This window comes from Melospiza melodia, chromosome 12, assembly GCF_035770615.1.
Source record: "Melospiza melodia melodia isolate bMelMel2 chromosome 12, bMelMel2.pri, whole genome shotgun sequence".
Classification (NCBI taxonomy): domain Eukaryota; kingdom Metazoa; phylum Chordata; class Aves; order Passeriformes; family Passerellidae; genus Melospiza; species Melospiza melodia.
The window spans coordinates 28165441-28188735 of record NC_086205.1 but is presented as its reverse complement, the minus strand read 5'-3'; the positions used below and the strand labels follow the sequence as shown (position 1 = coordinate 28188735).

Below are 23295 nucleotides of genomic sequence, written 5' to 3'. Positions count from 1 at the left end.
TGTTCTCAGCTGTTGTGGCTGGCAGTATTTTGAAAAACAGCTTTGACACACACATGCATAACTGATGACAATGGCCTTGTGAATGTAGATACAAAACAACCAGCGCCGACCCCAGAACGCAGCAGGTGGTGACTGGTTTCTCCTTCGGGGAAACTCCCACTCATTGCAGCCTCTTCAGGGAGGCTGAGTTCGGTGTTCCAGGCAGAGCCGTCTTACAGACTCATAGAATTGTTTAGGTTGGAAAATACCTCTAGGATTAAATAGGCGGTTTCCAGGTGTGATTTGTGGTGTGTTCTGACTCTGAAGTATGGATGTGGGGGTAAGATGTGCAAATTGGAGCCTTCTGTCCAAAGCAATGAAATCCTGCTGTGGTGCAGCAGCAGAGCTGATGGCTTCCCGAAGTCACTCTTGGCTGCGGACAGCAGCCGAAGCACTGTGGGGGAGCCGGACAGAGCTGAGAGGGCGCGGGCCGTGGGTGCCTGCTGTCGGCGGGGAGGGAGCGGGCTGGCGGTGCCGCAGCCCCCATGCTCTGCCAGCAGAGCCAGGGAAGGCCTGGCCGCAGCTGCCCTGAGCGCGGCCCGGACCCGCCGGGCCCACCTGGCCGCAGCTCCCCTGAGCGCGGCCCGACCCGCGGGGCCCGCTTCGCCGCAGCTGCCCTGAGCGCGGCCCGACCCGCCGGGCCCGCTTCGCCGCAGCTGCCCTGAGCGCGGCCCGACCCGCCGGGCCCGCTTCGCCGCAGCTGCCCTGAGCGCGGCCCGACCCGCGGGGCCCGCTTCGCCGCAGCTGCCCTGAGCGCGGCCCGGACCCGCCGGGCCCACCTGGCCGCGGCGTGCCCGGGGCAGAGGGGCCTGCGGGCGGCCCCGGGCGTGCCCGTGAGTGCCAGCTGTCCGGCACGGCCGAGATGGCCTCAGTGAAGCTCTGGTGCCTGGCAGCCCGGCTGCCGCCCCGCGGGGCCCCGCGCTCCGGGACGGCCTGGCGGGACTGGCAGCGCCGAGCTCCGGGCCGCTGCGGTGAGCGGGGATCTCTCCTGCACGGCTGGGCTGTGTCCTGCGCTGTTACCGGGCGGAGCTGCGGTGAATCATCGCTCTGCACATCGCACATACTGCGACAGGGGCTGTCTTTAACTGTGGGAGTGTTCTGCTGTACACCAGCTCCAGACCAAACAGGGCTCAGCCTCCTCCTCCGCTCATGCAGGGATGTTGGGAGGATGAATCTCATCAGGTGTTGCAGCATCCAGACACTTCACAGGCGTTCGATTACAGTAGTATGTGCCTCGTTCAATGCCCAGAGGGATAAAATAACTAAGGAGATGCTACTCTTTTTTTTAACACTATCTCTCTTTTATTACATGTGTTAGAGTCTTTGTTCCAAACACAGTCCAAGCTGCCTTTGAAATCAGCAGCGTAACTGCATCCTCATGCACTGCATCATTTCCTTTCTTTTTCATAGAGTCTCGCTGCGTTTCTCCCTTCCCGAAAGCGAGAGCCTGCGGGCGTTGGCGGCGCCGCGGTCTGACAGGAGAGCGGGGAGCGGAGCCGTGCCGGGATTAAGTCACTCTCACAAGGTCACGCGGTGAATCGCTGCTGCTGCCAAGAATAGCGCCCCGAGTCTCTTGGCTCTCTCAAGCCCACCCGCAGCACTCCAGCCTCCTTTCCTCGGTGAGCATGATCTGATTCATAATGCAGCAGCTCTGCTGTGAGGCTGGCTACCTCTGTGATCCTGCTGCGGCTACAGAGAAAAACAGCCAGGCTCAGGCAGCAACAGAGATTTGCACATGCCTGTAGCAAAAAGTCTAAACCTCAGAAATGGTATTTAGCAGCTTATCTTATCTACAGATAAGCTCATAAAATGTACTGACTGGTTAAAAATAGGTTTTAAAGTTCTTGGCAAACATCTCGGGCTTTTTATTCTTTGTTTTTTGCTGCAGTACAAAAATACCATTTCAATTATTCTTATTAGCTTTTTCTGGTCTTTTTGGAAAAGGACCAAATTATTGATGGGTGTTTTTAGCTTTTAATTATGCCTCAAGTGCTAAACTTATTCCTGCTATTTGTTTGCAATATGTTTAGGCTATGTTTAGGCAAATGCAAATGTAAGTGGTTATTCAGTGCCTTTGGCACTGTGAACAGAATGTACTGAACTCCTGGGGCTTGGTACAAAGCCTCAGCCTCCAGCACTAACAAAGCCTGTGCAGGCAGCAGCTAAAATAGGAGAACTACCTAGGCTTGACAGAGGGGGTTCAGAAGAGCTGGGAAGACCATGAATCATGCGCCTAGCTTATGTTCTATGGACTGGGTAAACGAAATAAGGGCATTTTTGCCTGTGTCCTGTTAGCTGAGGGTGAGCCTGCACTGCTGGGGCCTGTGGAGCCTTTGCAATGTGCAGCTCAGCAGCAAGGTTCCTCCGGGTGTCCTGACAGTCAGCGTCCCCTGGAGCATCGTGGAGGCTTTCCCTGGCCAGCTGGAAGTGAGCGAGCCTCGGTGCCGCTGCCTGCTGCGTGGGCACTGCCAGCAGCTCAGGATTTCTACACTTGTTTGCCTGTTACCCAATCTATTTCAAGCTGTGACGGAATAAGGATGGCATTTGATTGCAGTACAGTGCACAACTGCTTGGCTTTTGTAACCCGTGTTTTAAATGGGAGGTTTTTCTATGTGTGCTTTTGTCTTCAAATAACTTCAGGCTCATAGGTTTAGGCTTGGTGCTCTCTGCTGGCCTTTGCTGTGGCCTGATGAGACAGCTCACGACTCTCGCTCCAGAGGGTGCTGGGTTACTGAAGTGAGAAGCCCTCAAAGGAAGAGGGTAGTGATGACTGTGGGGCATGTAGAACAGAGCCTCCATCCTGGTCTAGGTCTCATGATGGAAATAAGGATGTCTTTGTAACTCTTTTTTTTGGCTGGGCTTTATTTATGTGTGTCTGTGTCTACAGTGTGTCTGTGTCTCCTGATCTTATGATCCAGAGGTGGCATGCTCTGTAAAGACTTCAGTATCTGGTGCTACAGGATAAGTCTCTCCTGACATGGCATTGGTCAGCTGCTAATGCTGAGTCTAACACTGGTTTTTTGTGTTCGTGTGCCTCTAACAGCAGAATGAGTGGCCTCCATCTAGCACATAACATCCACCTAAAACTGGTGTTCTGTTGTACCCCAAGTCTGAGACTTCTGCAAGCAGCCTGTCATGCAAACTTGGCCCCACAGTTTTCAGTGGATTAGGTACATTGGTGGTTATAGTGCAGCTTAGTCTCATGTCACTTGTTTCAGTGCTGTGGGGAGTGAGGCAGCAGGCTTGCTGCTTCCTGCAAGTGAGTGCAGACAGGAGATGGATGTTTGCCATCCGGAAGGAAAACCAGGACTGGCATAGCAGGTAGTCAGTCAGTCATGAGAAAAGATTTTAAAAAGCACTTGGTGGAGAGGGGTTTGAAGTACAGAGGGGCAGAGAGGCAGTGATCAGTCCTAGATGTCTTTTGTCTCCTTACATCATAACCTGAGAAACTCTGGAAAGCAAATGACCAAAGCTGCTGCTTTAGGCTGTCTTTGGGTGAAAAGGAAAGCCATGGGCCATCCCTGCTTTATTCTGAGTGCCTTTCAAGGCCTATGTTGATAGCTGATATCCATAAAACAAACATGCATTGGTTGTCATTTGAAATTAGATTTCTGCACATATATTCTTTTGCTTTCCTGTTTTGATGGCCAATTTTTTAATAAAAACTTTGGATTTTATATTTCCAAGCTGCACATACAAATACCAGATTTGGGGCAACTGTGTACCTCATTCATGCACACAAATATCTGATACCTGTGACACCCCAAGACTGGAGCCCTCTCCCAGCCTTGAGAGCCAGAGCCCAGGGGCTGCTGAGCCATTGTGCAGGCTGGTGCTGCATGTGTGTCAGACAATCACCTTCTGCACAAGCGAAATTTTAGCTGATGAAACCTGCACCTGTGTATAAGGTAGGTCAGAGTGAAATCTGGAATGGCTGGTATGTTAGAGTGAACTACAGTTTGTGCTGTTGGGGCCCCAGGGATAGCTCATTACTGCAACTGCTATTTCCCCAGAAAAACTTCTCTTGAAGTAAAGAGGCAAATTGTAGCAATTTGGCCCAATGCAAGTACATGATGCCCCAAAATCTAACTGTGCAGTCACTAAAGAGACGGCTGCTTGAGTCAGCTCTCAGTGAGAAGTATACAAAGAATTTGATCCTTAGAAAATATAGCTAATTCATTTTCTAATTTTAGAGTACAGCTCCTCTACTACAGATGCTATCTGAGGGACAGCTCAGAACCATTGAAGCCAAGGCTAGCATCCTATCTTATCCTGGTTTTACTAAATCAGATTTAGGGCCAATAAGACCCAATGGGTCTTATTCTTACATGTACTTTATTGCTGTGTCCTTTCTGTTGATTTCAGGGTTATGAAGCTTTCTGCAGCAAGATTTGAAGCAGCCAAATTCCAGCTTAGATCAAAGTCCCTAGGATTCACTTGTGATTTCCGGTAAGGCTTCTTTATGGTATTCCTGATTCACATTTTGAAGTCATAAGGTTTTATTGTGTATGAAATGCCATAGGAATGTTCTGTTAACCTTTTAAAAACTTGTTACACTTAGTGTCTTTTCCTTGAGATTTCCAAAACAACCTGTGTTCCGTAAAAGCAATTCCTCACAAAGCTTTGGATGTGTTTTCCATCACTTCCTGAGGGTGTCCTTGATCCAAGCTCTGCTTTGGTGTGAGTGCATGAGAAACTGAGAAACTGATTGCTTTCTGCAGCTCACCTTCATTTTTCCTCTTGTGTTAAGGGCCATAAAGCAGAAAAGTAATTGAAAAATGGGAGCTGAAGCTAGTGCTGCATATGTTCTTGTGAGGGCTGGTTGCCCTTCTTACTCCTTGCCTCTTTACTCAGTTGTTATGTATTTGTATTGAAAATGGAGGGTTTTTGTCTGGCTGAGGCAGGTTGGCTGGTGGCCACCAGTGGCCCAAGGGCTCCTGGCCCTGGACAGGCCACTTGTCCTGTGGCACTTGCAGCAGCTGGCTCTGGGTGACCAGCTTGCTTTACTTAGAAGGCTGAAACATCCATGGGCTGTGACACCATAAACTGAGCAGCTGATTGCTTTGGAGCCTGCAAAGCACAACAGAGGGTTGAGTTTTGTTGCATTTTGAGCCTGTAGAAGGCAAAAGTAACACTCTGGCATTCTTTATTTGTGTGGTCCCAGGATGGAGTATGGCAAGAGCGTTGGTGGGAGCAGACAATGCTTGTGCTGATAGCAGAGGTTGAAGTGTTTCCTGTCATGGAAAAGTTGAACAAGCCAGTTCCACATCAGCTTTCTTTTCTGAGACTTGTGAGTACTGTCAGTGTTGCTGCTATTTTAATACATGAGCTGCTGCCCTGAGTGGGATTGACACCATTGCTGTGCATGGTCACCTGCCCAGAAATGGATGAAGGGAGAAGAGTGCATGAGCCTCCCAGTGCTCCCTCCTCCTGTCTCCTGCCCTTCACAGTTTGCTGTGTTGGGAACTGCTGGAGATACAGCAGGGGCAGGAGAGACCAAGGTGGCAGCAGAAGAGAGCTGCCAAAGACAGAGGAAATGCACGAGCCACAGGTAGAGAAGGCCAAGATGCCATCCTCTATTTTGGCCATGGTCAGCCTGTGCCGAGGAAAGAGAAGGCCTCCAGAGGTGTTCCCTGCTATGGCTGGCCACAGTAATCCAGAGCTTGAGCAAGGAAAAAGCCATCCTTTCCTCCTGACAGGTGGAAGAACCTGTCCAGTCCCGAAGATATATCCATCCCAGGTGTGTCCCTGCAGTCAGTGCTGCAGGAGTCAAACTCCTGCTCTGGCCAGCTCAAAGGAATGGTTTCAGAAGGCCAACAACAAACTCACCTGATGCAGCTCTGGGCTTTTGGAAGCTCATGTTCCCAATCAGACAGGATGTTAAAGCCTTATTCTACGGGCAGATGATGCAGTACCAGTAAGTGAAGTTTCTGAAGGAATAAATTGCCAGCTAAATTCTACTGCTGGAGGCCTTGCACACATGGAAGACAGCAGGTCTATTTGCTGGGAAAACCAATAGGTGCACGACCATCCCTCTGACCAGGAAGCACTGAACATTAAACAGAAGACCATGCAGATTCTTTTTGAGTTTTTATTTTCTTGCTACAGTAGCAGGTAAAGAGGAGTAGATTTTTCTGGAGAATACACCTACAGTGTGTATGCACTCTAGTGCATTTGTCATTGCTATGAGCAATTAGTATCAGGGTTGACTGAACAGCAGCTTGTGTGCATGCACCAGGTGTTTTATGCACAAACTTGGAGAACAAGATATTGATTGATCCTAAGACCTTTTTCCACAGGTGTTCTGAAGGGGGCAGCTGGGACACAAATCTGCTTTGGTGAATCTGAGACACTCGGGTCTCTTTTATTGTCAAAGAGGGAAGATGGCCTAATTAAGCGAGCTGTAGTCATTGTCAACACCCATGATACATCTCCTGAGCCAACAAATACCCCTTGCAGTGGATGTCAGTGGGTACAGAACTGGACTGCCAAGAATCTTCTTAGAATTTCATTTTCTTTTGCTTCCTTGGGAGCAGGATCTTCTCACAGCCACCTTTAGCCAGAATGAACTGCTCTTCTGTAGAGTGGTGGATCCTTAACAGGCATGGTTGGTCTGTTTCCACTTGGTTTCACCTGTGCTATCCAGCTTGCTCAGCAGTGATACAGCTTTCTACAGCTTGGTACCTTCAAAGTCTTTTCAAGTATGAGGCAGGTACTTCAGGAAGAGAAGCAGTGATTCAGTGCTCAAGCTGCCCATTCTTTGTACTCAAGCTTGTTCCTGTGTGTGTTTAGACACTCATGCACATCTCTCCAGCATCTTACATCCTTCTCCTCTTTAGTGTTTTATCTCACTTCTGCTCTTTGGTGCTCCTTGTCTCTTGCCAGCTCTCTGCTGCAGAGGGGAGGACGCTGAGGGGAGTGCTGTGGGTCAGCCTCATCTGGCATCTGCAGGAGCGCTCTGTGTGTAGTGCTGGGTGCTTCAGGAGAGCCTCTTCTCCTCCCACAGCCCCAGCATACATCCATGTTCTTGCTGCTGCCTCCTGCAGCACAGTCCATGCTTTGGCCTTCCCATCCCTGCCTGGGCTCCCTTCTGCAGCAGCTGCTGGTGAGTAGCCTGTTTGCTGTCTGGCTGCATCCACGGTCCTGATCCTGTTTTCTCTGTCATTCATTGATGGGTGAATACCTTGTGCAAGCTCCATGCCCACCTGTCTGGAAATCGTTCTCTGTCTCTGGTTGTGAGTGAGATCTGCGTGTTTGGTTCAGCTTCCACTTCCTGGCTCTGATTCTCCTCCTATTCCTGAGCAGTGTGGCTCTGCTGCACGCATGAAAATTGTGCAGGGGCCAGGCTGGAGTGAGCCAGGAACATTCATCCCCCAGCACCTTATACTCCTCACAGGTACTTGAAAGAGCCAGTGAAAGTGGCTGGTGTCCTGAGTGTGCAAATGCAGGAGTGTGACAGATGAGCCAGTTGCCCATTTTTTGGTGAGGTGAGTAAAGCAGGTGTATGCAGACAGGCAGGGTTCTACTGAGGAACCCTCCTTTGTGCATGAGGCTGCTCCAGTTTGTCCCCAGTGCCACGTTACTGCTTATGAGCCTCTGCCCTCGGCCTGTGGTGAGAGATGAGCAGCTGGCAGGAAGGTAGCAAGAATGTGCTACCTAAACATAGGTTGCTAATGGCTCTGTTCCAGTCTCCAGATGTGTGGCTGCTCTGGGATGCTGGGAGCTCCCTCTGTGCTGTGGCAGACAATTCCATTATTAGCTTAGTGGCAGCTTTCCATATGTCAACACTCGTGACTGCAGCACTGTTTAATTTTCACTGCTCCAAAGTATTTAATTTGTCAGTTGTTAGCTTCTGCTTTGTAAAGATCAAATGCCAAAGTCCTTACCTAGATTTTTACCCACTTAGGGGTGGGACATGGATTCTGTATGAATCCATGGATTCATACAGATCAGAGGCAGCATAAGGTCTTGAGTTCAGAAATTCAGTCACTTCTAGGCTAATCTGTAGAAACTCCTTGTCTTCATGGATGAGTGTCTAATCTCCCTTCTTCTGTTAATTTCTATTTGGAGAAATGAAAAATCAGTACTGCTAAAACCACTGGCCACTCACATTTTGAAGCTGGACTGTGCAGATGAGGCATGTGGTTGTGAGTGCCTGACTGAAGGTTTTGGCCCCTCTCTGGTGTGGGGAGCTGCTGCTGCTGCTGTGAGCAGATCATCCTGCAATTCACTGCTGGGGGCCTGTCTTCAATTATTGAGTGCCAGAATAGATGTATATTGAGTTACCTTGCTGGCAAATATAATCTCCAGCATCTTGTGTAACTGCAATATTCTCAGTTTTCGTACCTACATAACATGGTCTTCTTCAAAGAATCTAAAACAAGACAAAATATGGTTTCATATATTGCTTGTCTAGCAGTACATGTTTCCAGAGAACAACAGGCTGCACACTGGCTTTGAGGATAGCCTTCCCTGGCAGCATGGATTGCTCTTATATACAGTCAAGTCTGCACTTGGATGTGCAGCAGAACGAAGCAGGATGTGCACGGTGCACTTTAAACCAACCAACCGAACCAAAAAACCAACCTCCGAAAAATTCAGAAAAAAGAGAGAGCAGTCTAAGCCAGCACAGCTTTATGAGAAGAAAGTCCTGCTTATCAAACCTGATTTCCTTTTATTACCAAGTAACCCACCTAGCTGATCAAGGAGAGTCACTTGATGTAATCTTTTGAGATTTCAGTGAAGCTTTCAATACTGTCTCTCATAACATCCTTCTGGACAAACTGTCCATCTCACCGCTGGATAAACATGGATGGGTGAGCAGCTGGCTCACGGTCAGGTGCAGAGGGTGGCATGAGACTGGCACAGTCCCTTAGTGGAGTTTTGCAGGGCTCCACCCTTGACCCTGTGCTCTTCAACATCTTCATAAATTACTTGGGTGCAGGACTGGAAGGATACTAAACAAGTTTGCAGACGATAAAAACTGAGAGGAGTTGTTGACTCCCTCAGAGGCAGGGAGGCCTGCAGAAAGACGTCACCAAATTATAGGGCTGGGCAATCACCAAACTTGTGAAGTTCAGCAAGGGCCAGTGCCAGATTCTGCGCCTGGAATGGGGCACCCCTGGATCTACGGCTGGCTGGGCAATGAGGTGCTGGAGAGCAGCGCCTGGAAAGGGCCCTGGGGTCCTTGTGACAGAAGGTTGAGGATGAGTCAGCAGTGCCCTGGCAGCCGGGAGGGCCAGGCGTGTCTGGGGGCACCGGCTGGGCAAGGCAGGGATTGCCCTGCTCTGCTCCGAGCTGGGGCAGCCTCACCTCGAGGGCTGGCAACAGCCCTGGACACCACAATACAAAAAAGCATTCAGCTGTTAGTGTCAAAAGGAGGGCAGTGATGCTGAAGGGCTTTGAGGGAAAGCCAGATGAGGACTGCCTGAGGGCTAAGCCTGGAGAAGAGGAGACTGAAGGGAGACCTCATCCCAGTCTACAGCTTCCTCATGAGGAGAGGTAGAAGGTGATCTCTTCTCTGTGGTGACCAGTGGCAGAACCTAAAGGAATGGCCTGAAGTTGTCAGAGGAGGTTTAGGTTAGATATTAAAAGAAGTGTGTGGTCAGGCATTGGAACAAGCTTCCCAGAGAAGTGGTCACAGCATCAAGCCTGACAGAGTTCAAGGAGCATTTAGGCAATACCTTCAGGAACATTGTGTGATGCTGCAAGACTAGGAGTTGGAGTCCACGGCCCTTGTAGGTCCCTTCTAACTCAGCAAATTCTGTGATTCTGTGGATTTTGCTCTCACTGCTCTGAAATGTTCCATTTGTGAGCTGTTGCTGTAGAAGACCTGGCTGACATGTCTTGATGGAGCTGCAGTGGAAGTTCTGGCCAAGTGGTGCATGACTCCAGAGGCACCCGTGCAGCTGTACTGGTGTCACTTGCAGGGCACTTGGAGATGGAAGTGGGGAGAGAAAATCAACATACACATTTATAATTTTTCCCATCTTGCAGAGATGCAAATGGTGGCCAGTGTCCCCTCATCCCTTCTCTGTCCTGCTGTCACACACAGGCTGCAGGCACCCGAGCTGTGAGCCATGGATCCCTTGACCTTTGGTTCCTGTAAAATCCTCTGGGTAAGAAGTCTCCAGTGCTCACAGCCATGACACAAATTTCCATATGTTCTTTCTAAGTATGGCAAGCAAACCTTGCCCTTCCTTATTTTGCAAAAGAAATAAAACTGGTGAATTCCATGTAATCCTGATGTCACAAAGGAAAGAAACATTACCCAATGCCTAAATGGAAGAAAAGGCAGTACTGTGGTTAGTCGAATACCTTTGTTAGTCACAAGTTTGAGAGAATTGCACGAGTCGGCAGGAGCGGTGAGCCGAGCTGCCTGCTGTGTGACCCGCAGGTTTGTCCCTGCAGCAGCAGCAGCGCTGGCAGCGTCTCTGGCGAGAGCAGGGAGACAGGGCTCCATCTACCGCTGTGCGGGGAGAAGGCAAAAACAACCAGGACGGAAAGCCACTGGCTACCGTGAACTGCATGCGCTTTGCTTTTTCTCTTCTTTCTCTTTCTTCTTTTTTTCTTTTCCCCTGTGGTTTCCAGAGCCCTTCACTTCCAATCCACTTCCCTGACTGGGACATTGTGCAGGTTTGTAGCTGGGAACAGTCCCTGCTTGTTCATCATGTCATGTGAGGCTGGAGAAAACAGCCTGGAAACAAAGTGACTTGTACACACACACAGAATTGGAAGCAGAATCTGAGATGAACGTCGATTTCCAGTCTATCTGACAGGATGGGGTTCATGCTCATGCTCTGTATGTTGAACACAGAGAGTTCTTGGAGGGCTTCAGGAACAAGAACAGGATCAGGATAGTGCTCAGTTCTGGGGCTTCTTGCTTGATCTGCCAGTGCTGTGCTTCTGAATCTCCCGTCCTTGTACAGCCAAGACGTTTCTTCTATACTTACCTATGCCCAGGCATTTATATGAGAATGGAGCTCTACATGAGCCTTAGGTCCTCTTCTGCCAAGCGCGGGGATGCAGTGAGGGGTGTGAGCCCTGAACCCAGGCCTGTATGCAAGTTCTGCAAGCAAATTTGGTTCTCAATACTTTCAGCTAAAATCCTACTCTTTGCCTTGCAGATTGCAGCTGAATTGTGGACCAGGTTGTCCAGGGCAGCTGTGGCTGCCCATCCCTGGAAGTGTTCAAGGCCAGGACAGGGCTTGGGGCAGCCTGGGATAGAGGAAGGTGACCCTGCTGATGGTGGGGTTGGGGGACAAGATGATTTTTAAAGGGGTCTTCCAACACAAACCAGTCTGTGATTCTATATTGAAAACAGAATATTTTCCCCTGCCCTTGATATCTGCAATCACCTGAGTTAACCCCTCTGTGCTGGGTGAGATACTGTTTTATATACCTGGTACTGCCCAGTTTGAATAACTCCTGAAGGATAATGTGTGCAGTGTCGTTCTAGAAAAAAAAAAAAAAGGCAGATTTTAGGATGTAGAATACTAGGAAAAGGTGCTAATTTCTCTTTGTAAGTGATTTGCTGGTAGTGAGAACCCATCATTATTCAATGCTTGCAATGAACATAGAGAAGTGTCTGGATTCTTAGGCCTCCACAAAAAGTTAACTGGTAGTTCTGCACTGATGGCAGGAAGAGTTTGAGCTTACATTATTTGACTGGGAAAGCTTGTCTCAAGTTATGTGAACAGATGTTTCAGATTTGAGTTAAGCCCGGCAGAAAAGGGATATCAATCTAGTCCTCTGCATTTCCCATCTTTTGCTTGGGAAAAAAAAAATCATAAGTTTCTTTTTTTCCTTTTAACTGGATTTTTCTTTACTGCGAAACCAAAATGCAGACTCTCCTGGAAAGGAGGAGAGATTCACTTATATCCAACCCAGTACTTAAAGCTTTTAACCTGTTTGCTCAGCTGCCTTGTATTTGTCAGCATTTTCATGTGTGGAGCTGCAATTATCTCTGAAAAACATCACAAAGAATTAAACACCCCAAAATCTCCTTTCAGAAGACATGGTCTGCTTTCCACATTTTGGTGCATTACACAGCCAGGCAGCCCTTTGTGTAGTGGCTCATGTGCTGCAGCAAGAGGAATGTAAAAAAGAAACCAAAAAATCTTCTTCTGACACAGCTGTCAACAATTAAACTGTGTGAGGCTTTGCTCACAGAGGTTAGGGAGAAGCCCAGGGAAATCTGAAAAAGCTTTCAAGAGGAAGCACTGAAAACACATGCCAGAAATCAAGGAATAGATTACAGATGACAAATACACATCTCCACAGACTATCGGGGAAGAATTTGGTTTGACAGTGGCTGTGGAGCCATGGAGCTGTGCTGGATGGGGATGAAGGTGGCAGTGAATGGAAATAATTAAGCCAGATAAGCATGCCCAATACTGACTTTTATGGGAGAATTCATCCATGTATTCAATGGGCAGATCCCACAGATGGCTGGAAGGTGGAGGGCCCTCCGCTCCTGCTGATACTGCTGTGCAGCTTTTATAGCATGCCTGCTGTCTGCAAACCTTGAGGACCTGTTTTGAGGCAGAAGATGGTGTTGTCACCCGCAGCTGGGGACAGGGCATCACAAGGAGCAGCTGGAGTTGGAGGGCAGCAGGTGGTGGCACTGGAATGACGTGTTGTAACATGCCGGTCCTTGGCACAACCCTGCAGGCCTGGAGGAGATGGGCTCTGCCCTGAGCAGCGGATAGAGAGAAGAGGTGAGAGGAGCACCTGCACACATCAGCCTGGGTGCCACAGGGAGGCCCTGCTGCCAGGCATGTGGGCACAGGCTGTCCCACCTCCTCTCTTGGGCACAGTGAGCTCCCATGGTTGGGTGTAGCCAGTGACTAAACCTGGCCTCAGCAGCGTCTCAGAGGCCATGAAATCTTTGGGACTGGAGGAAGGTACAGAACACCTGTATGTTCTCCTTGGAGCCAGCACAGCCAGTGCAGCAGAGCTGTCCCCACACTCAGGACAGCCTGGCCTCAGGTGGGAGCTCTCCTGGCAGCAGGGCAGCACAGGAGGAGTTGGTTGATTATAGTCCCTTGTTTACATGGTAGCAGAGTCACGCTGGAGGCATGCAGACCCTGGAAGTTGGCTGCTGTTGCTGCAGCAGTGTTTGTAGCTCAGGCCCTCAGCTTCCCAGGGGTTTCAGTGCTGTGTGATGTGGAAGTAGCTCACCCTTTCCTTGCCACTCCTTTTCCCCACAAAGTGTCTGCTGAATTCTGCCAAATTAATAATTTATTCAGCTCTCTCACACTGCAGCCCGTGGTGATGCAGCCATGAGCAGAGCAGGTTTGAGCAAGGCTGGGAGTTCCCCAGGCCCCAGAGAGGACTGGAATTGTCCCGGTCTCCTGGGGAGAGCGTGAGCTGGTGGGAGATGGGATCTGCAGGGCGCAGTGAGCGGTCTGAAATCACATCTAAAATAGCTGAACCGTGACATTTTCTCTTGACAGCAGTGGTGAAAGGCCACAGACGCTTCCTTTCTGTGACTCAGAAACTTGCAAATCTTCTTTGATTCACACCTTATTAGTAAAATTAGCCTGTGCCTCACTGCTGCCAAACTCTTTTAAAGCAAAGATACTTGTGCAAAGGAATTCAGCAACAGAAATGCAATTCGCTTGTGGATCAGATTATTATTTCTGACTGGAAGCAGTACCAGAAATGCTTGCAAGGATTTCCATTTTGCCTTTGAAAAGATGTCCATATTGTTGGTAGAAAAATAGTTACTTGGGAGGATAATTCACATATGTTAGGGGACAGGGAGGGGAATGAGCCCCATGAGACTGCTGCAGTGATGAGTACAAGAGTTCAGCTTTGGCTATAACATTCAGTCAGGGATCTTCAGCTGTTGTTATTGGGAATGTTGTGACGTGAGCTGCAATTGCTGCTGCTCAGCAGGACATTTCCAGCCCTGGGCCTGAGCTTTCACCCAGCACATGGGTCTTTATGTTGCTTATGCCTTGGCATCCCAGAGAGCTGTCAGACACATTCCTTGCATGTGGGGATTCCTCAGGTGAGACTTAGTGGAGAGAAGGATTTTGTTGATTCTTAAGGCAGCGATTGTTTGTGACACTGATGAATGTGATGTTACCTTGAAATATGAACTCACCATCAGCTGTGAGCATCAGTCAAGAAAAGATCTGGCACTTAAAATCCATGCTGTTCACAGTCTGTGTTTTGCAGCCAGCTGTAACTGAAGCCTCAGTTCCCGTGATGATGCTCCTGGGACAGAGCCCGATGGCATCTGCAGAGTGGGGCATGGAGAACAAGGGACCCCGAGCCACAGAGAGGGACTGCAGCCCCTGTGCCCCTCTCCCCACAGAGAGACAGCAGAACATCGTGGTGCCCTCAGAGCCAGCACAGCGCCGACATCTCCAACAGGTAACTGCCATGGACAGCCTGGGACAGCGGGAGCTGTGGACTTTAATGCAGAAACTCGTTTGCTCATAATCTGTGGGGATGAGTTTTGGAACAAAGCCAAGAGTGCTCTGATCATAGTCGGAAATACTGATATAAATGGTGGAAGGAATGGATGTCTGTAGTATAATATATATAATACACATGCAGACATTTTTCTTCCTGGCACACCAAGAGTTGTAAACCAAATGAGTACTAAAGCAATTTACTTAAGAAAAAGTTAGGCACATTGCACTGGAAATAGGTCTGATGGTACTACTTTACCCCAAAATAATATACTTGATATCTTTGGGTGTCAAGTGAAGCCTTTCTAAACAATGACATGTTTTTGTGGCCATCTTGGCCAGGTTTGTTCTTTCTGCTTGATGAACAGTGCACAGAGAAGGGGATCTCCAAGGAGTGAATTTTTTTGCCCTTTGGAAATGTGTGTGAAAGGGACAGCAGCATATGGACTTGGCATGCCCCAGGCATGGCTGTGGGAGCCTGGAACATTTCGTGCCTGCAGCAAGTGTGGGAGAAGGGAGGAGGAGAGTGGAGCTGTGTGGTGATGGCAGTGAGTTACCTCTGAGAGCAGGAGCAGGGGGGCCAGCCCTGACCCAGTGTTCATCGCAGCTGACGTGGGGAACAGGCCTCATACCACGCTCCTTCCTTGCCTCATGGGCCGCAGCAGAACCAGGAGCTTCTCTTGAGTTGCCACAGGCAACATCTCGACCAGATAGTGCAGATAAAATTGCTGGCCACAGCAAAATCAAGCCAGGTGCTGAAGGAAGGGACAGAAGGTGGACTGGCTTTGGAAGCACAGCTCTGTCAGCAGTCAGAGCCTTCAGCTGTGAGTGGAGGCAGAAGCATGCCGTGGCTTTTCCGAATGTACCACTGTAAGATGTTTTTATGGATCAGAGACTCCAAATATTGTACAGAACAATGAACTAGAAATGAGACCATAGAACTCTTGCACAAATTGCAGATGAGCACAGGGCAGGTGAGCACAGCACAGCCAGATGGGCACACACAGCACACATACACAGAAAGCCTGGAAGAGGCTGCACATGGCCATATCCTGCACAGCAAGTCTTCACCACATTGTCTAAGGCAGAGCTTGCAGCTGTAATGGCAGTGTATTTGGTCTCTCATTATGGATTTTGGACAACAACCCATTCAACTTGAAAATAACTTGTACAGTTAAATAGGGTGTGTTTTTCTGTGCTCCAAATGTGTGATGCACCCCAGGGAGGTCCAGTGAAAGGTTCATATGCCTTTCAGTAGGTGTTATTGCCCACCTTAACAGAAGATGTTCTGATTCACGTTCAAGGAGTACTGATAGAGGCTTGGGCCTGTGTCCCACTGACACCCTGAGCAGATGCTTTTAGTCCCTCACTTTTTAATGTTGGTATCTCCCTGTTTTTCTTGGAGCAGCAGCAGCAGCACTGGTCTGGCCTCACTGTCACACGTACCTACACGAAGGTGCGGTGACACGGCGCCATAGCCTCTCCCGTTTCTGCTGAATGGCGTTGTGTCTGTTCTGCACTGGTGATGGTTCCCACACCCTGGCAGTGAATATCACATCCCATTTTTGTGAAATGACACTGATTTGCAGATACACAGTCCCTTCCTAGGGCTATGCCTGCCCCAGTAACTGCTGGGAACCCCACAAGCCCTGGCAGAGGTGGCAGAACTCCCCTGTGTGCAGAGCGGGCCAGGCGCACACAGCGCTTGCTCGTGGAGCAGGGAGAAGCATGAATGGGAGCAGATTTTAGGTTTATTTTAGTCAAGAAAACCCAGGGATGTTAATTACTGAGCTGTCATCAATTTCAGTAACTGCAGAACCCAATTAGCCTCTAATTTTAGTTTCATGCTAATGCCATTGTCAGCTCTTTCCGTAGCACAGGTGAGGCAGTCTTAGATGTGGCTCCACAGTTGCTTTGTGTGGGTGGCTGCTTCCTAGAACCTGACACACAGCAGGGAAATTGGGGCAGCATTTGGAAATGCTTTGAAAGGCCCTGGGGTTTTTATGCAATTTTTTTATTGCTGTCCCACTGCTGCCACACACACGGCTCACGTGGGCACCAGCCCTCATGAGGCACAATTTCCCCTTGGCTGACACCCCACCTGGCAAATGATTTGGCTCAGCACAGTCCTGCTGGGGGTCTGAAGGGGGAAGGCTGCTAATTGCAGGATGCCATAGCCATGCACCCTGTACCTGTAAGCAGCAAGGAAGGACTGGAGTGTTCTCTAGGCAGTGGCCACCTGTGGCTCTCTGGGACACACCAGGAAGGATGGCAGCTCTGTCCCGCTGTGCTGGCCTGGTCTGAGTGCACTCCTGGACACGTGTGCTGTGCTCCATGCACCCTGCTCTGGGCTGCAGCACCACTGAGCTCAGCCTGCCCAGCATTCCTCGGCACTGGCAGGGGTGGGAGTTCCAGCTGTGGCTGCACTTTGTGGCATTCTTCTGCTTGCAAGTATTTCTGCACAGCTCTGGTCTCCCCATGTTATTCCTCATGGATCTTGTGCTGGTGTAAAAGTGGTGCCTGATGGAATAGCCTGGGCTGTCTGGAAATACCTGGGCACAGCTGGGTTTGCAGCACAGTGGGGAGGTTGGTTCTTTTCTGGAAAATACCAAGCACATAGATGGGGACAAATGGGAGATGAGTGCCAAGATCTATACCAGGAGCTCAGCACTTTTATCCAATGGAGCCACGGCATGGGAAAAATGTCCATAGGATGTAGAAGTTTATTTAAACATGTATTTAATGTTAATGAGTGGACCCACAGCACAGCTTTCTGAGTTGGAAGCCAGTTGCTGAAGAGCAGCTGAGCTTGATTTGCAGAGAATTGTTGTTCTCCAGTGGATTTGCAGGTGCAACACAGTGACATTTTAACTGTTTGGGCTTCCCTGTTGTGCTCTCAGCCATCCTGGAGGGTACACAAAGGCTGGAGGATGACTGGAACGCCATAACAAAGTTGTCCACAAAGAAGCTCAGTGAAGCTTCAGAAATCTCCACTGGCTCATGCTGCTTGAGAGACATGTCCAAGCTGATGGTCACATATAGGTCCTTATAGCTCCTTTTGAAGGTTTGAATGCTTTGTTTTCCAGCAGAAGAGCTTTTCTGGGTGTTATTTGTGCTGGACTGACCTTCAAATAAAACTGTTACTAAGACCTGACAACACAGTAGGTATGACAGCCCTGTCAAGGAATGGATAATCTCCAGTCTTTAAATACACTTTCTATTTATGTTGACAGTGTAAAGGCATCTCAGGATTTTACCTGCTATCCCAGACTTACACTTCAAAAGTGCCACCAAGGAAACTTCTCTGCATATCTCTTTCTATTTCAAAACTTCTTAACTGAAAAATATGAGTTGGCAGATACATCACTGCCTGTTGAAGCTCACAGCAGAAGAATGTTCAAAGGGAAAAGAAAATATTTGGAAAGTATTTTTTTTACTATCATCAAACAGACCTGGAAATTGTATCAACTGAGGGGATATACCAGTTGTTCCTGCAGCCTAATTTTTCATGGTTAGTTTATTTTTCATGTTTATCAGAATGTTTCAGTTCATACCTCAGACACCTCAATCTCTGCAAGTGTCAGGGTTCCCTGGAGGGGCTAGCAGCTCTGTGTGCCCCCAGATCAGCTGGCAGACATCTGCCTTGTGTTAGGAGAAACATGATCTTCCCACTGGCTTGGACCCATGGAAGGGGGTGGGAACACTGTGAAACTGCTGCTTAAACCAACACATAACCCAGCATTTCAGAATAAATAAGCAAAATTAGTTGCCTGCATTTTCTCAGGGAAAAAAAAACATTGAGCATTTTCAGGAAAAAATGATGCTTTTCCACACTCCCTTGGAGAAGCTGCTGTGGATGCCAGGTTGGTTGTTAGCCCTGGGCTTGGCTGCTGGGGACTGGGCCACAGAGGGATGGTGGAGACTGCCTTGGTTTTACCATCTGACTCCAGATCTGGCTTCTGGCCTTCTCTGACCCTGCCAGTGCAGTCAACAGGGCTTGGCTGGAGTTAATTGAATTAAATGGGACACTTGCCAGGGACACCAGTTATCGCCTGCAGTCATTAGCACAAGAAGGGTGTAAGGATTAGCTCTTGTTTGCTGTCTCAGGTGTTAGTGGTGATACCAGCTGACATGTTAAGGTCTTGTCAGCAGCAGCATGTTCTGGAAGAGACAGCAGCCTCTTTAGCTGATAATACCTGTATCATTTCTTTTAAATGCATTCCTCATTGCAGTAATTTTTTTTTAGTCCTTGCTTCGAATAGTTTAATGAGTTTCATTTCATCTCCCATTTCAGGGGATCAGCAAACGTAAAGGACAGGTACACTCCCTTCTGAGTGACAGCACTTCCCACAGCCTCGCTCTCCAGCCCCTGGAGCCTGCTGCAGCAGCCCTGGGAGCCTGGCCATGGTGAGGGGTGAGTGCTGCAGGGGCGTCACTGGGCTGGCTGTTACTGTGTCACATGAGCTCTGCACTGGGGGAGGAAGGACCTGAGCTTTTGATTTCTGAACGATATTGCCCTGATAAATAAAGAAAAGATTTAACTACTGCAGGAAAGTGTGGAGATTTGCTCTTTGGCATTCTGGATGAGAAATTCTGGTCCTGAAGTCTGTGCAATTACTGAGGCAGCACTGGGCACATGCCCGTGGTTCACCTGCCGTGCTGCCCACATCTCACGTGCCCAGTCCCACCCCTGGCAGTGCCCACCTGCCATGGCCCACGTTCCCCATGTCCCACCCACAGGGGTGCATCCTCTGGGTGGCTCCCCTGGCAGTGAAGCGCTGCTGCTTCCTGGGGCTGGGGAGCACTAATTAACACTAATGAACAGGCAGAACTGGTGATGAGGCGCTGAGCTCAGCCGCCTCTGCCACCCACGGTGTCTGGGCAGTGCAGCCTCTGCGCAGGGGCTCTGGGTGCCGGGCAGCAGAGCAGCCGTCCCTGAGCAGGCAGAGTCCAGCGCCTCTGGGTGCTCACATGGAGCTCGGGGTGAGTGTTCCTGGGCATGGCTGGCAGGGGGGCTCTGCCAGAGCCACGGCAGCCGGCACAGCAAACCTTGGCCTGGGCTCCCGCGGGGATCCGTGCTCCCGGAGCCCCCTGCCACAGGCAGCCTGTGGGTGACACTGCCAGTCCCACACAGCCCCCTGAGCTCTGGCTGCTGGGAAAGGCCCGCTTCAAACTCGCTTTGGGCGGTCTTAAAAATTGCTGAACTTTCAAACTAAGTTCTTGTGATTGAATATTTATTGTTGAACTCAGCATGAAATGTAAAACAAAGCCTAAAACTAGGGATGCTTTTGATTTTAGTGTAAATGCTGACAGCATTTTTAATTTATACAGTATTTTAATAGTGAATGCTTAAAATTATTCTGGTGTTTTGTGTCCTCAGCTGTTTTTCTCTCTACTGTGGTTAGCCCTAGAGTGTGCATTGGAATGAGTAACATGCAGAGATCAGAGACTTACAACAAGCTCAGCCTAGAGTGGTTTAAGACACGCAAGTGTAGGATTTTCTGGCAGTGCCAGGGGGTCAGAGCTGCTTTATGGTCCCGTTCCACGTCAGAAGAACGGCTGAGGCGTTCCTTTGTGCTCACAGCACTGTAACAGGGTCAGCTTTCACCTGGCTGGAGCCTGCCAAGATCACCAATTTGAGTCCATTGTGCCATTGGAAAATTGTTCATTTTCATGGATAAGTCAGAATTAATGTTGTGTGGCGGTGGGAGTGCAGGTCACTGCAGGGTCAGTGAGGCCACTCTGGGGCTGCTGGCCGTGACCTTGGCACAGACTGCCAGGGCCAGTGCTGGTGCCAAGGCACAGCTGCCAATATCTCCTATACTCTGCCGTAGTATCAAGAAATACAAATATACAGGACTTGGGCAAACCTAAAAAAAACACAAAATGCCTTTTGGTCTCTTTAACAGAGTCACATCAATGTTTCTTTCATGTAAATGTCCGTGGGGCTTTGTGCCTCCACAGTGAAGCGCATTCCAAACAGTAACTGCAATAACTAGTAAAAAGAATTATAAGGCATGGGGCAGAGCTGGACTCCTGCTCTCCTGCAGCAGAGGCACTGCTGGCTGCAGCTCTGGAGCTTGGCACTGATGCACTTGCACTGCACAACCATCACTTTCTCAAATGGATATGTCACTTACGCTTTCCTTAATTAAAATTTCAGCTATCCCTGCCTCTGTGCACATGCCTCTGTGCACATGTGTCTGCCTGAGCGCTGCCATGTTTGGAGCTGTGTGGTGGCTGCTGTCAGAACCCAGGAATGCAGCCTCAGGAACAGAACCCTGCACAGGCAAATGTGGCAGAACCTGGGCAGTGTCTGCAGCAGCAGTTAGGAATCCGGGACTGGGAGCTGACTGTACTTGCATTCCCAGGAGGACAAAGCAGGGCCTCGATTGCCAGGTTTGCAATTTTTAAAAAGCCTTTACTTTAATGAATGTGCAGCCTGAGTGTCATTGTTCTTTTTTTGTTCTGGGTTGTTTTTCAGAAAACAAGATCAGTTTAGGAAATTTAAATCTCTGCTAAAATATAAATTTTATCTAGAGAAGTCCCTCTATGTGCTTCCATTGTTAGTATAAAACAAATTTATTCACTTCTGTAGTTGAAGTTGCATTACTAAAGAACATAAAGTTTCTTTAGTGTTGCTTGATGGTTTTTGTCTGGTTTAGAATGGAAATTGGGATTGTATTACCATCTTGTGGCTGTAACACTTGTCAGTTCATTTAAATTAATGTTTTAGTTTCTTATTTATTACTGCAAAGTTTATTGGTTTGTTAGGAATAATACCCAGATTTGTGGTGCTGAGAAGGTGAAGCTGCAGCGTGAGCCCCCCTGGAATCCTCGTTGTAGGAGAGATGCACTGGGAGCAGCGTGGACAGGCAGGTCTGTGAGTCTGTTTGTGTGTCTCGTGATTTTCAGCTTGTTTTGCATATCCTGATGCTACTGAAAAGTCAACCTTTTTCAGAAAAGTGTAGAATCTAACGAGCAGTGTGTTTGAAAACCTCAGCCATTCCCAGGACAGGTGAGTGATACAAACATGGCACAAGCAGGTGGAGATGGGCATCTTGGAAAGAAAACATCAAAGGAATCACAGGGCCAGGGAGCTGGAGATGTGTGCAAAGCCACCCTGCTCTTCCCTCGGTGCCACTGAGCTTCAGTTCACAAAGAAAGGAGCTGGAAAAGTTACCCAGAAATAGATGACCTTTCAAAAGGCCTCTAACATACAATTACCTGATGTTCACTGAAGTGGTTCACGTGCTTCCCACTCTAAATAATTTTCTAGGTTCACCCATGTGTGAAAAGGGGTCTGATTTTATGGAGGAGGGCAATGGAGGAAAGAAACTTCAGAAAGGAGAAAAATATGCCAGGGAATTTTACTGGTTGTTTGCTTCAAGGGAAGAAAAGGGCAAATAGTTGCAGCCACCTCAAAGTCACCTTTTGACTTTGAACTTTAAAAGAAAGGAGCATGGGAGAACTCTGAGGTATTGACAGCACTTGACAGAAGTTGTTCCATGGAGATAGGTAGGAAATTTAGGATCCAGTGGAGTTGGCTTTCTTAGCCAGATGACAAGTTCTTTTTTTCCCTACAGTACAACAGAATTATTACAACCCCTGTTTTCCTTACTGCCTTTTCTTTCCTTCTGCCCTGGGTCATCGGGCACAGGAGATCCTTTGCCTGTATGGCCAGCAGCGCTCACACCAGGGCTGGCCATGCCCCCTCTGCAGAGCTTCAGCTCTGATCCTGGACAAAGCAAGTGAGTTATCTGGGTCTGCAATCTATAGTGGGCTTTAGGCAAAATACTTTTTTAAGGAAATTATTCTATGGTTGGAACAAAGTGTCTCTCCCCAGCACCTCTCCAGTGGCAGCTGTGCCCAGGTGCACGCAGCAGTCTGGCTTCAATAGTTCAGTGTTCTCTGCACTGCCCTGACCCCCAGCAGCCCAGGGGGAAGGGGGCAGAGACCACCCCCACGTGGGAAAGGAGCAGCATTCAAAAACCCAAACTCTTCTTGAAGCCAGGGAATGGCATTCCCACATATGATGAGAGAGCACACTGGGCAATAGAAACTATGTTTGTATGGAAGAAAATAATTTTAAATAACCTTGGAATGTAAAGATTTTCATGAACAAAAGGTAATGGCAGTCCCCTCCCCCATTCAGACAGACAAGAGCATCAATGTGGCACTTGTAGCACTGAAGCACTTTTCATTTGGTCGAGTATCTGCTTGTGGGGAAAAAAATCCAAAGCTGAGCTTTGGATCTAAAGCATTAGACTTGCAATTCCACAGAATTTTGTGACTTTGGAAATGTTCTATTGTTTTTCAGTATGAGCTCATGAAGCTGGAATGAAATTGTCCTTTCGGGACAAAACAAAAGAGATGAAAAATAAATGCTCATGTCAGGTCTGGAGACCAAGGGAGTCCTGAGCCATGGTCTTTAATATGTTTCTTTTCCATCAAGTTCAGGAGCAACTTTGAGCAGGATTTGCTGCAGCTGAGGGAGACAAAAAAAATTCATATTAAAAATAAAAGAAGAACCCTGGATAAGGTTTTTCAAAAAGCCATTTATATCTTCTGTAAGACATGCAGATGCAAAAGTGAATGGTGAGTCAGGAGTGCACTCGGGCACACGGTTCCAGCAGCAGCTCCCAGCTGCCTCTGAGTGTGGCTCTGCTGGAAGGCAGGTCAGCCTGAGCTCACAGCAGCATAACTGTGGGATGATCTGGAGCTCCTCATGCTTCTGCCTCCTCCTTTTGGAGGCCACACAGTATGCACATGCTGTGTCCCTGAATTCATGCCTTTTCTGGCGATTTGTTTGCCTGATCCTTAAATTTCT

At 48.7% G+C, this 23295-nt stretch overlaps 1 protein-coding gene across 24 annotated transcripts in view; it reads left to right on the top strand.

Moving 5' to 3' along the window:
• Positions 1-23295, top strand: part of TSC22D2 (TSC22 domain family member 2) — an 84115-nt gene that overhangs the window by 18139 nt on the left and 42681 nt on the right. For 14 of the 24 annotated variants that reach the window (XR_010029235.1, XR_010029247.1, XR_010029246.1 and 11 more), the window contains 7 exons: positions 1450-1658; positions 4405-4488; positions 5204-5329; positions 14227-14424; positions 18760-18879; positions 20629-20864; positions 21240-21344. The gene's annotated coding sequence lies outside the window, so the exon portion shown is untranslated. Of the gene's footprint in view, positions 1-1449; positions 1659-3743; positions 3948-4404; positions 4489-5203; positions 5330-6924; positions 7145-13698; positions 14057-14212; positions 14425-18759; positions 18880-20628; positions 20865-21239; positions 21345-22125; positions 23283-23295 lie in introns of those variants that run through there. The other 10 variants (XR_010029240.1, XR_010029249.1, XR_010029243.1 and 7 more) reach the window with 10 other exon arrangements.